At 39.1% G+C, this 8,038-nt stretch overlaps 1 long non-coding RNA gene across 1 annotated transcript in view; it reads left to right on the top strand.

The window, feature by feature from the left end:
• The first annotated feature begins 424 nt into the window (after nucleotides 1–424).
• The window catches only part of LOC140611892 (uncharacterized), a 55,162-nt gene continuing 47,548 nt past the window's right edge, over nucleotides 425–8,038 (top strand). The window contains exon 1 of the long non-coding RNA XR_012013207.1: nucleotides 425–632. This is a non-coding gene — a long non-coding RNA (uncharacterized lncRNA). The remainder of the gene's footprint in view (nucleotides 633–8,038) is intronic.

The following is an 8,038-nucleotide window of genomic DNA, read 5'->3' as shown; positions in this document are numbered from 1 at the left end:
TAAGTTGAGTTTCTTTACCTTAAAATGGACAAAAAAATGCATATGGACACAAACGAATAAAATAATCCAGTGCATTTTTAGAACACTTAATTAAAAATACATTAAGAGGTAGATGTATTTAAAAAAAGAGGTAGAGATATTTCTTTTCAATAACCTTACATATAGAAGTATGTGTGGCCTAGGTGGTGAACTCTTTGGGATTGATTGGAGTAGTCTCCTGTTCCTTTTGAATCCCCCAGGGCAGCTTGTGGTCAAACCCTATAAAACCATGATGACTGACCGCCTCTGGTGGTGAGATTGTCACCTCTGAAAGTCAAAGTAACTCTTTGGGGAGTCAGATACAATTTTGTTACTTACAACAAAGAGCTCACTGAGTTCTGAAAGACTCACTGCTTATCTCTATGCAAGGGGGTTGCTAAGCAACTGAGAAGCTGAATGTTGAAGGCCCAGACGCTGTAGACCTTTTTCCTCCTGCTGCTGCCTCATAGCCTGCATGGTTTTTGCTGTCTTCTCCTAACTCTACATCTCAGAGCCTCCCTCACCATTTCAGGGCCCAGACTGAAATCGCCATTTCTCTAATGGATAGATCTGTCTTGCTATACATCCTTGAAGTTGCTGCATACCGTCGAAATGTATGGACCAATTTCTGGTTTCTATTTTTCTAACTTCTCAATGGAGATAGGGGGTAAAATCCGTGGTTTCTCTGGTATCCCCAAACTAGGGAAACATTAAGATCATGAAGACAGAACCAGTAGCATTTCTTTGCCTCTGCCTTTGTTAGAACTGCTACAAATACATTCCTCAAATCTTCCAGCTAGTTCGGGAAGTACCCAGAGGGCATTGTCTTTGTGTTTGGTGTAGTGTTTTTTATGGCTTTTTACTTTCTGCCATTTTCTCCTTTTTTTTTTGCTCTAGATGTTGGACTTGCAGGTTTATAACTTGCAGATGGGTCCCCTGTGGACCCTTCTATCCTTTACAGCATTGATGGCCTTTGCTATGAGGCCTGTTGTGTTCCTCGAAAGTTATCCCCCACCCTAGGTGTCAGCATGATGATGCTTTGTGTTCCTGTGAACCCTATTGAAATTGTGCACTTTGGTTTCAAATTTGTGGCATATTCAAAGAGTTACTTAGGTCTAGAATAGTGTCACATTTACCAAAGTACACTTTAATAACCATACCATAATATGAAAGGACTTCATTTTTCACTTTTATCTATGGAAGAACATTAATCCCCTGCAGCACTTCTTATACTCACTCTTTAGTTCTCTTGCATTTCATACTGCCTGGGGCTTCTCCTTCATCACTCACTGTTATTACTAGACCCATCTGCCCTTACCTTCTCTGTCCCTCCTCCTTTCTTTAATACTCCTTATTTTGTGGCTCATCCTAAAACTTGGTACTTTCCTTTATTCCTCCTTCAATCAAACCAAAGCTTGTTCATTCTCAAATCCTACAAGATAAGATAATCTTTTATTCTGAGAGGAAAGAATGGGACAAGAGTTGATTTGGCAATTACAGAATTCTCTTGGGTGAGGTGGTGGGGAGGAGGAAGTTTATGGCCAAGTTTGCATGAATAAGTGTTAGCCTGCAACATAGCAATTGCTGCGGTGGTAGAGCAATATGGAAGAGGTTATGAGTAAGAATCCTGGGGTCAAAAGTTGAGCTTCAAACTCTGTCTTCACCACATATGGCTTATCAAGACCCTAAGCAAATTATGTAACATTATTAAGTTTGAGTTTCCTTATCTGTATAATGGGCTTTGGTGAGATAATTCATGTAAAGTGCTCAAAAAATGTTAGCTGTGACCTTATTGGTTACCACCTTCTTTCTCTAGGTTCTGACGATTCTGGTCTAGTTGTGGAGACCAGGGGAAGTTGATCTAAAGCCAGAGGGCAATCTGAGGAGTATCGACCCACCTATACTTAAACACTCTCCTTCCCTTTGACCATGATTGGGCTCCTGTGTGTCCTGTGCTCCTTCTTCCCCAGGATGAGCTGCCTGCAAAATACTTTAGTAGAGATACATCTGGGAGCAGGCACTTCAGATTCCCTGCCACGGCTGGACTTCTAGGAATATACATGTCTATGTCTTTCTGGGATCTCTTGCTGCAAATGGGAAAGCAATGGGAAGGCAGTCCTGAATCTGAGATTCTTGTTCTGGGTCCACACTGAATTGACAAATCTCGTTTCTTTGGGCCTCAGTTTCCCAACCTGTAAAATGAATATGTAGGAATAGAACATTTATAAGATCTATCTTTATTTAGTTACTAAAATTTTATTTATTTATTTTAGAGAAGAGATCATGTGAAGAATGGGGTAGAGGAGGGAGAGGGGGAGGGAGGAGAAAAGAATCTCAAGCAGACTCCAAGCTCAGTGTGGAGTCCAGTGTGGGGCTTGATACGGGGGCCGATTTCATGAACCTGAGATCATGATCAGAGCTGAAACCCAGAGTTGGTACTTACCCAAATGAGCTACCCAAGAGCCCCTATAGGATCTATCTTTGAAATCATTATACCTTTTTTTTTTTTAATGGATGCCACTGAATTCTGGTATAACCATGGACTGTTGTAGTCCTGCAGGGGAGCAGACCCCTGGGGTTGGATATTAGTCATTGTGCAGACTCACTCTTCCCTCTTCTTAACTTCCCCTAATTCCCAGCACATCATCAGAAGAATTGCTCTATGCATATATTTATGAACTATGAATCATGAATTTAGTCATGATAACTGAAGACAAACCAGGAAATTTTTATTAAGAGAGGAATAAAAAGTAATTTGGTACAAAACACTTTTTTTCCTGCTCCAATATTTCTCAGCCTCTGTCAGTTCCACTGGGCAAATAATGCACATGGAGTCCTGCCTGCAGCCACTGGCTTCACTGCCTTTGCTTTGTCACGGCTACTGAAAACTGGCCACTGGCGGTTCCTCATTGTGCCCCCGACTGTTTCTGTGCCAGGAGTGAATAATGTACAAGTAGAATATTCTTTCTCCTCCAAATGGTCACAAATGGCCTTCCACAGTGTAATAATGTATGTGAGCTTTCCCATAATGGTCAGAAAAGGTGGTTTGAATTTTGCAATCAATACTTTGTTAGCTTATAGCATTTTACTCTATTAGAGCCTTTTCTCCAGGGGACATCTTCCTCTCCTCAAAATGGCTTTTCTGTTTCTCCTTACCTATCCAAGGCCCAACCATAGTCTTCTCTGATAACTCCAGCCTACTTAGGCTACACCAAACTTCTATTACTCTTAATCTTCTATGATCTTACATTGTAATTTATTCTTTTAGTTGTAAGCCACTTTTTCACTATGCTAGACTGTCAATTCTCTGAATAAGAATCACATCTTCTCCCTCCTTGTACTGGGTAGTTGGTTGGCAGTCAATAAATGCCTTTTAGGTTATTGATAAATATTTGCATCCGTATTTAAAAGATAGATGAATAGAAGACCAAGATGGTGTATTTTTCAGTTTTTCTATATAACCAGCAATCTAAAAAATCTCAGTAGCTTTCAGCAGCAAACATTTATTTCTCTTTCATAAGTCTATGGGAGGCCTGTGGTTTGGCTGATTTAGACTGGGCTTGGCTAAGCCAGGCTGGATTCCAAGGCTTCTGGCTCAGTCACTTCTTCTCCCCATATCTTAATTCTGGGGCCCTGTCTGAAGGGGCATAGGATCTTCATCAGCTAACATTCATGGGGCATGTTCTTCATCCATAGATATTTCATGGCTCAAAGCAAGTAGCATAGTTCGATTGAGATCAGTGATTAGGGAAGTTTCTCCACCCACTGTGGGAAGAGGCACTACAAAGTTCTTTAATACAGGTTAAGTCAACTGCTAGGAAGAAGAATCAAGCCACCATAGATGGTTAGGTCATTGTCCTTTTGTTTGTGTGTTTGTTTTGTTTTCTTCTGCTGGAACATTTTATTAGTTAAGAAGCCTCATGGAGCAGTAGGTCATTGTCCTTTGAATTGGAAAAGATGCTGGAAGATTATCCACTCTAGCTCCCTGCCTCCTAGTGTATGAAGCTGCACTCCAAGCTGGTTCAAGGGTCAGCAGCATCAGCATCACCTGGGAGCTTGCTCGAAGTGCCGAATCTCAGGTCCCACTTCAGACTTGCTAAATCATAATCTTCATTTTAATAAAATCTTCAAGTGACTTATATACACATTGAAATTTGAAATGGTCTAAAATAGCAGTTTTAGAATATTTTCCTTGAAAGGCTAATAGGTGTTAAATCAAGGAAAAATGTTTCCAGATCAAATAAATTAATAAATTAATTAAATAAATTTGAGAAGTATTTCAAAGCTTCTCAAAGCTTTCAACTTTCTTGGATGGAAGGTTTTATTCATTTCCTGGGGCTGCCATAACAAATTACTACAAACTAGGTGGCTAGAAAAAAACATAAATTTATTTTCTCACAATTCAAGAGGCTGTAAGTTCAAAATCAAGGGGTTGCCATTTTTGGTTCCTTCTGGAGTCTCTGAGGAGGAAATCTGTCTGATGGTTTTCTCCTAGCTTCTTGTGCTTTCTGGCAGTTTTTGGTATTCTTTGGCCTGTAGCTACATCACTTGAATCTTTGCTTCTGTTGTTATATGGGCTTCTTTCCTGTATGTGTCTCTATGTCATCTCCTCTTCTTATAAGAACACCAGTCATTGAATTTAGAACACCAGTCATTGAATACTCTATCTAGTATGATGCATCTTAAGTACTTACATCTGATAACACCATATTTCCAAAAAAGATAAGATTCTGAGATTATGGGAAGAAATGAATAATGGGAGGACACTACTCAACTCACTCTAGAGGTAGAAAAATAGGGATGGAATGAAGCATTTTCTTAACACAATTGGTGTTCTTTTTTCAAAGAGGAGCTTATGGCACAGACTTAGATGAGAATCTAAACCATCTAAGACATGTGGTTGTTGGTTTTCCTCTGAGAGTTCTCTAAGAATGGAACTCCATAGGGTCCTTTTATAACCTATTCCAAAGTGCTCCCAAATCTCATCTGTAATTATTTATAAGAGATGAAAAACCTGTAGCCTAAATATGGTCCTCAGATAAATTTTGTTTGGCTATTTCATAAGATTCCATTGATAAGTAGCTCTATATTTAGGTGGGAATTTGATATGATTATGAATTTGGGATGTCTGATATTTAAAAGACACTTAAAAAATGATAGTTTCTTTGCATGAAAATCTACTAGAATTTCTCCATCAATTCATACATGAGACTATGACAATATCTAATATGAATCAAAATGATGGGATTAGAAAATGGCAAATATGAATGTCTAGCCTCCATTTTTTTTTGAAACAGAACAAATGACTGGTTCTAAAATCAGAGAAACTGTGTTCCTAGGGCACCAAGATGTAGTATTTGGGAACTATGAAGTCTTGATGAATTAAGAATTATCTTGGGAATACAAGGCTTATCCTATCTGGCCATCATCAAACATATGCATTTAAAAATTTTTTTTTACTGGAGTTCGATTTGCCAACAAATAGTATAACACCTACCGCTCATCCCATCAAGTGCCCCCCTCAGTGCCCATCACCCAGTCACCCCATCCCCCTGCCCACCTCCCCTTCCACTACCCCTTGTTCGTTTCCCAGAGTTAGGAGTCTCTCATGTTTTGTCACCCTCTCTGATATTTGCCACTCATTTTCTCTCCTTTCCCCTATAATCCCTTTCACTATTTTTTATATTCCCTATATGAATGAGACCATATAATGTTTGTCCTTCTCTGATTGACTTACTTCACTCAGCAGAATACCCTCCAGTTCTATCCATGTTGAAGCAAATGGTAGGTATTCATTGTTTCTAATGGTTGAGTAAGAAAAATATTTCATTGGTATAATTGTAAAGTCCCATGCAGCAGTAAGAAATAATGTAGAGACCCCTGTACCCTTTATTCAGTTTCCTTTTAATGTAACATTTTTAAAAAACAAACACATTAAACTTTAGTACAATATCACAACTAAGGTATTGACTTTTATATAATCCTATAATCTTATTCAGAGCTCCCAGTGTTATTTGTACTCTTGTGTGTATGTTTGTGCATGTGTGTATGCATGTGTGTGTATTTAGTTCTATGGAATTTTATCACATGAGTAGGTTGGTCTATCTACCACCACAGCCAAGATTCTGAACAGTTCCATTACCACAAGGAGCCCTAATATTTTTTTAAATACATGCACTTTGAATTTAAATTCTCCCAGCAAATTTTCCTGAGTCATCTATGCTCATGGAACCCTGGAAATTATTCTGCTTGGAATGAACAGCCTCCCACATGAATTGGCTGGTAGGGAGTGCCAGTCAGCAGTTGTGCAACATCACAAAGTCAAACTGGAGAGCACAGGAGGCAAACCCATGCCCTTGGCCTCCTTAGCACCAGGCACTAACTAACTGAGCTAACTGGCCAAAGATAAGGACTTCATTTCAAATAACAAATTAACAGTTTCCCATAACTCCATTAATGCATGGCTGTGATCCCATGAAATTGCATCTCTGACAAACTGGCTGCACTAAAATTTACTCTATGTAAAATGATTGTGCTAATTACTTTCTCTTTATGCTTTTATAATCGGCTGGCTGGCAATAACATTTGCAATGTAGTCATGCACTAATGAGAAAAGCCATCCAATCTCATGCTGCAGGTCATTAGTAAATGGCTGAAGAGGTCAAAGGGTAACTTCCCCCTTTGGTGCAGTTGAAGAGGCTGGTGGAGCAAATATCTTTCCTTTATTTTTTAAAGTATTTTGCTAACTAAATCTGGATATTGATAGGGGATCGAGTTTGTCAAAGCCTTGCGCTTTTTATAAGCATTCTCGACCTTTTTGTTTTTAGAAATAGACCTCAGAAATATTGTGAAATTCACAGTTCCTCTTTGCTGTTTTCCACATCCTTCCATTTATCCTCTTCCTTCCCTAACACACACACACACATGCACACACACACACACAACGGGCTAGCTTTGCTGGTTTACATCCCAACAACTTTATATTAATGATTCTCAACAGCAGTGATATTGTCCAAAACAGTATTTCACAACTTTGTTGGGACATAATTTTTGGACTTCACAATGAAAATGGCACAGAGCCAAGGATGTCAGACATCCTGCAATGCATGGGGCAGTGGTGTTCATCAATAAATTGGTCCCCAACCCATGAGTCCTTCAAATGCCCCACCAGTCATTCACATAGGTTAAAAATCTGGTTACGGTGATCTGAACCTGGAACGTAACTTCATTATGCTATGAACATGAAGTATTCTTGCATGCTTTTAATGGACACTGACTTTTCCAGGAGCGCAACTGTTGTGTAAATGGACAAAAGGTTGCATTTTGTCTTGTTGTGGAATTTGAATTGTTCAGTGTTTTGGAAAGCTCATATTACAATGGTGATGGTTATTGAGGGGCTTAAGTTGCTGACTAAACATATTTATATCGATCTACGTCTGGAGCCCATGCCCTCACAATGATTCTGGGTATAGGTACTGACTACTTCATTATATTCTCTAGTCTAGTTGTGTCTGGGTAGTAAAATATTTACCAGGGGAAGGTAAGGGAGGAAGTGGGGAGAAAATATGAGGAGAATCCAGAGAGATGAGTAAGGTCGTATAGGACATTTTTGTGTAATGTCCCACATTTTTAATAGTGTTTCTAAAGGGTGTTTTTTTTTTTTTTTAATTGACAATCAGGGGAAGATCTAGGCTTCTCATCTACACTGATGTGGGGTGAAGTCAAGGCAGTCTGCAGTAATGCAGGTGCACGTTGGCTAAGAATAATGGGGAAAAGAAATCCCTAGAATTTGCAAAAGCTAAAGAGATAGTTCTAGGCTTCCATTAAGTCTTAGAATTGTGGCTCAAGTAAATCTTAACAAGACCTAAAAGGGGTAAGAAACTCTGCCTGACATCTGAGTTGTATGATAAAAGATACACTTGTAATGATGTCCTTCATAGGCATTATCAGAAATAAAGGACTGAGATCTCTTTGACATTTGTTCTTATACTCTCAATGGTTTTCACTGCTTAAAAACAAA

Source organism: Canis lupus, chromosome 20 (genome assembly GCF_048164855.1).
Source record: "Canis lupus baileyi chromosome 20, mCanLup2.hap1, whole genome shotgun sequence".
In the NCBI taxonomy this organism is placed as follows: Eukaryota; Metazoa; Chordata; class Mammalia; order Carnivora; family Canidae; genus Canis; species Canis lupus.
The sequence above is the reverse complement of the archived record's forward strand: the minus strand, read 5'-3'. Positions and strand labels throughout refer to the sequence as shown.